This window comes from Culex pipiens, chromosome 2 (assembly GCF_016801865.2).
Source record: "Culex pipiens pallens isolate TS chromosome 2, TS_CPP_V2, whole genome shotgun sequence".
In the NCBI taxonomy this organism is placed as follows: Eukaryota; Metazoa; Arthropoda; class Insecta; order Diptera; family Culicidae; genus Culex; species Culex pipiens.
In genome coordinates, this window is record NC_068938.1 from 79,247,256 (window position 1) to 79,253,706 (window position 6,451).

The following is a 6,451-nucleotide window of genomic DNA, read 5'->3' on the forward strand; positions in this document are numbered from 1 at the left end:
AAAAGTTACGTATAAAAAAGTGTCAATGTTGCGAATCGGGTGCTGGAATTTTGATGCCGGATCTCACTTAAATGCGTTTAAACTATGTCCAGATCCATCATCCAACCCATCGTTGGTTAGGTAATCGAAAGACCTATCCAATGATTATATATCATTGAAGATCTGGCAACCCTGTCTCAAGTTATGACCACTTAAGTGATATTTATGTACTTTTTTGAAGCCGGATCTCACTTAAATGCATGTAAACGATGTCCGAATCCATCATCCGACCCATCGTTGGTTAGGTTATTGAGAGACCTTTCTAACGAGTCCACATCATTAAAGATCTGGCAACCCTGTCTCGAGTTATGACCACTTAAGTGATATTTATGTACTTTTTTGAAGCCGGATCTCACCTAAATGCATGTAAACGATGTCCGGATCCATCATCCGACCCATCGTTGGTTAGGTAATCGAGAGACCTTTCTATCGAGTCCACATCATTGAAGATCTGGCAACCCTGTCTCGAGTTATGACCACTTAAGTGATATTTATGTACTTTTTTGAAGCCGGATCTCACTTAAATGCATGTAAACGATGTCCGAATCCATCATCCGACCCATCGTTGGTTAGGTTATTGAGAGACCTTTCTAACGAGTCCACATCATTAAAGATCTGGCAACCCTGTCTCAAGTTATGACCACTTAAGTGATATTTATGTACTTTTTTGAAGCCGGATCTCACCTAAATGCATGTAAACGATGTCCGGATCCATCATCCGACCCATCGTTGGTTAGGTAATCGAGAGACCTTTCTAACGAGTCCACAACATTGAAGATCTGGCAACCCTGTCTCGTGTTCTGACCACTTAAGTTACATCTGTGTACTTATTTTTCTGGACCTAAAAAAAATAGCTGAAATATGTGTCTAAAACACTCATATTACCCATTGTTGGTAAAAAGTGAGGAAGGCATCAACCACATAGGTGGATTAAGTTAGTTTTTTACAAAATGATGAAACTCCGAAAACTATATTGGTGCAATTAATTTTTCAGAAACATAATGATACCACCCAGTGAGAATTTGACCTAAAGCTTCAACTCTTTTTAGATTAAACCTCGAATGCATTTTTTTTAATTTCTAAAGTGCATTATGGGTCGCAAGGTAATTATATTTAATTAAGAAAAACTTATTGGATTGACATTATTAGAAAAAAACGTTACTTAATCCACCCTTAGGTGGTTGGTGCCTTCCTCTCATTCAAAGGGTAATGCTATCCAAAATAGACACGCTCGTGGGAAGGTCTTTAAATTACCTATCCAAAGATAGGTCGCATGATATATTTGGAATACGTTTTCATCTAAATATCTGAGAACTAGCCTCCAAAAAGTGTATAAATAACTCTTAAGTGCTTATAACTTTTGATAGGGTTGTCAGATCTTCGATGTTTTAGACGCGTTGGAAAGGTCTTTTGATTACCTGTTCAACGACGGGTTGCATGATAGATCCGGACAACGTTTTCATCGTGATATCTGAGATCCGGCTTCCAAAAAGTGCATAAATAACACTTAATTGCTAATAAATTTTGATAGGGTTGTCAGATCTTCAATGTATTGGTCGCGTTGGAAAGGTTTTAAATACCTTTTTAAAAATGTATGACATGCTGGGGTTTCTTACAAAAACCACCCTTTTTACAATCTTCCGGACTTTAGTCAAAATCGTTTTTTTAGCATAACTTTTGAAGTACTTTACTAAACTTCATAATTTTCAATAGGGACTTATGGGACCCCAAGACGAATCGAATGAGACCAAAAAGGTCCAAATCGGTTAAGCCAGTGCTGAGATAATCGAGTGCATATTTTTTGGTGCACAGACCCACATCCCTACACACACACACACAGACATTTGCTCAGAATTCGATTCTGAGTCGATAGGTATACATGAAGGTGGGTCTAGGAGGTCTAATTGAAAAGTTCAGTTTTCGAGTGATTTTATAGCCTTTCCTCAGTAAGGTACTCAGTCTTTAATGTTAGTCTATGATTAAAAAACTTCAAATTTTGGGCCCAAGCAGTTTATGGCGCATGTTTTCGAATGACTTTTTGTTTGAAACTGAATTCTTTTAATTTGATAGTGTTATCTGTAAAATTGTCCAAAAAATACCTCTAAAAATGGCCTTGACTACATTTACTGGTCGAAAATTGTGAATCGAAAAATAAAATGTTCGTCTCCGACCCCACGGCTGCAAATCTGAAATATAAAAATTGTGGGTTTTACGAGCGGTTTTCCAATGATGGAAGACACAAATTTTTAAGAGCGGATACAGACATCGCCCAAGTATTTTAGAAAAAGAGCTCTAAAAAATCAGGCTTTGAGTTCCGGGTTTCGGGCCAAAATTCAATCGAAAGAGCGCATCATAACCTTAAAATTAGTAACAGGATTTTTTTTCTGGGACGATTCCCCGCCGGACACGATTTTTTTAAGATTTCTGAAAAAAGCGTTTTTCCAAAAGCAAACCTTAAACCTTTCTTTTGTAAGAAAGGCAAAATGTGTAAAAATAGTGCTCCATACCAAGCCCCACCACCTTACGGTACACGCCGATGCAGACCGCATGGTGTCCACGCTGCATCGATCGCGCTGTCGCGTGCTACCTGTCTTCTGCGACCGACTCCCATTCAGCCTAAACGAGATGTCCACATCTCACTTCAACCTGCGCGATCACCACCACCAAATGGGTGATTTATTAACCTCTCTCCCACCCCACCACTTTTTTAACTGTTTTTCGTTGTTTACTTTTTGGCAAACGGCTCAGCCACCTGCCTGACGACGACGACGCTGAGGTCTACCGAACTTGGCGCGACCTGCGAGGGTCCATTTCGGTACCAGGTTTGGGGCGTGTAGCACACATAACGACCTGCGCGTCGCGCGATCTCGCGAAATTTGGACTAGTCGGCGAACGATCGATCTCTGAAAGCCAGGAAATTTGGGAGTGCATTTTGGAAAGTTGTACACCTTCACCGTCGCGAACTAGTTTTGATCCGTTGTGAATTCGTACCGGTTGAGGGAGATCTCTTCGGTACAAAGAGTGTTTGGTGTTTTGTGTGAAATTGCCTTTTAACGTGATCACGATGAGGTGTTTAATAGCGATCTTGGCATGCGTGACATTGATCGGGCTGGTCGGTTCTGCCGCCGTTGAAAGTGAAGATGGAACGAATGTGAACAGCAGAGTGAAAGAAGAAATCTACGATGAATATGATTACCAGGGAGATGAAGCCTACGACGACGACGAAGCGGATGTCGCGTACGACGAGAGGCAAACAGACGGCGAGACAAACATTCGGTTGCACATCAAAAATTTCCAAATCCAAGTTCCGGAAGCTTCGCTGGACGCGTTCAAGAAGACCGACATGGCCACCATGATCCGCAACTCGATCCTCAAGCTGTTCGGAATCCCGTACGAGCAGTCTGCCGAGTCCGCGGCAGAACCCATCACCGATCAGCAACAACCCACCCCCGGCGACTCGATGCTTCAGGTCAACGGAAACGACCTGCCCGCCAAGTTCTTCCTCGAGATCAGTGACTTCCTGATGAACAACCATGACAACGACGCCGTCGACGATAAGCGCGTCGAAAGCAACCACCGCAAAAACGCCGAAATCTACGCCACCGAAGAGATCAAGATCGAGCGGCTGGAGAACGTGAACAACGTCAAGAACGAAACCATCACGATCAGCAAGAAGCGGTACAGCGCCGGAAACCCAACCAACCTGACCCAGCTGGTCGAGTCGACCAGCACGGAGAACAAATTCCAGAACAACGTGACGCACAACCACACCGAGTCGGAGGATCGCTTCCAGCAGACCAAACCGATCAAGCTGGAATCGCCAGTGATGCAGGTCGGAAACGGTCATGAAAACGGTACCAAGACGAAGACCACCACAACGCGGCTACGTGAGAAGGTCATCTGGCGAATGGACGATGATGACGTCAATTAGAATTCCGGTGGGTTTGTGGCGGCGCACGTGGTGTGGAGTTCAACTTCGCATCAGTGAAGGGTTAATTAAAAAAGGGAAGTAAAAATAAATAGCGATCAAGTGGAATAGTGAGTGAGAGAGAGATTGTTGTTTCTTTTTTTTTTGGTTATTGTTTATGTAAGAGATATCGGTTGGTGGAGACTTTGTTTAAATATTGGAAACAGTGGCTACACAAATGTTGTAGTATTTATTGTATACCTGGCAAATATTAAAAAGGTGATGTAACAAAGCTTCAAGAGTGAGTTTCGCTTAACAAAAAAGAAGGTGGATAATGTGCTTTAATGGTGCTTGCTGGGCTGCTAAATAACGCTCATACATTCTGTTTTGTAATGTAAGAAAAACCTAGGTATCATCAAAAAAAATCGGAACTACAGTCTGATTAGGGACAACAGTTTTACAGCACTTAAAAGCTTGAATTTTTAGAAAATGATGCACTATTTTTGTTGCTCTGTGTCTGTTCTATCCGAAACTAATCACAACTAAATTGATGCGCAAACTTGCTTCTTGTAGAAGATACAGTGTTAGAAACTAAAATATAAAATGCAAGAAATTGTGTTTTTACCCGTATTTATCAAGCTGTACTACATAATTTTAATACGATGGACTTGATACGGTGTTTAACTTACAAATAGTAACGGCTCAAAGGAACCTTTTTCCTATATTGTTATATTACCATCATTTTAGAGTCACTTGAGCAATTTTTGTTCTCTGAAATACTCTACTTCTCTTTGATATGTGCCATTTTTGCCCATTTTTGCAGTTGCCCCGACCACTCCTCTATTTGCGTGAAATTTTGTTCAAATGGATAATTTTAGCACCCGATCACGAATCCGTAGACCATTTTTCGATAACTAGTTATGGAAAAGCGGCATGATCCCTTTCATTTTTGAATATTAGAACAAAAAAAACATCCACTTTAACGACCCCCAGGTCTTTTGTGGTCTCTATTGCAAGTTTCTGCTCGAACCTAAGAGTCCAATGCTTGAATGGGGAGAGCACCCAAACCTCTTTCTACTCCAAGGAACCTTCCGCTCCAGGGTTCAAAATGACGACCTTTGGGGACGACTCCTACACCTGAAATGACTTAACGGCCTAACAACAACTAAGGCCGGGACCGACGTTTTATACTTCCCCATCCGATGGAAGGTTGGAGCAGATGGGTATCGACCCCATGATCATCCGCTTACAAAGCGGACAACGTAACCATTCGGCCAACACGGGTCCCCCACAGACCGTTATTATGAAAAAAAAATTCCACCCGAACCAATGATTGGACATGGTTTCTGGGACCATTCTGCACCTCTGGGCCGAGTTTCAAAATATTTGCCGGCAGAATTTTCGAATACGGTCAGTTATAGTATTTTTAGTAGAAATTAAGGGGAAATCGCAAGTAAAATGCATAGGAAAAGTTCAAAGTTTCAATGTTTTAACTCTTAAACTTTACTGATCATGGTTTAAAATTGTTTTTACATGTAGCAGAATGATATAAAACGACTTACGGGACTTACTTAGCCGGATTAAGCCATAGTTAAGTGACTTAAGTACATTATTAACAAGTTTGTACATAAATATTATTCAAAAACTCCTGCATTAGGCAATTTCAAATCAAGGAAACCTAGATTGCCCAAAACTTATATAAAATGGGGTGACTTTGAGCCAAGGGGTGACTTTGTACCTAATTTTACGATATTATAATAGCTAGATAGCTTAACAACAAGCTCGATAGGCTTTAATTGTTAGCTTTAACCGTTGCAAATATTGTTCTTAGTTTATGTTACACTCTCCCATAATTTCCAAAAATGCCATAAAAAGTAAGATAAGAACGAAAAACTAAAAAAAAATGATTAAGCTCCAGTGTTATTAGCCTTATTGTTTAAACCCGACAAGAGTTTTAGGACACAAACTACAACAACAACTACTGATATTCACAAGCATATTCAAAACATACATCGTCCATCGTATGCAAGTATTTGTTAGTCCAATAGCTTACACGTATTTGACCCTACTATTTTCAAATTTTAATAAAATATGCCAAGCTTGTTAAAAGAGTGGATGAGTGATTGTGTTTTCAAGTGGGGTAGGAATAAGATTTGTTTTGCTCAATATATTATTAGCAAACGAACTTGCTGATCAATAATATGTTTCAATGATTTCTAACGATGATCAAACTGTATCATTAACACTTTATTCAATTATAAAATACAATATTTTATTATGATAAACATGTTTAAAATTCATAATTAGTTGGAAATATTAATCCTGGGAAGTTGTATCATAAAACTTTATTATAATAATCAATGCACAGGACAACAAAAAGGTATGGGCTAAATTAGAGCTGAATTACTCTCTGGATTTCATTCGTATGGTGAAATTTGTGAACGTTCAAAAAAAAGGAGAATTTTATTTTGCAACACTACAAACTTGCCACGTCACAAAATTTGA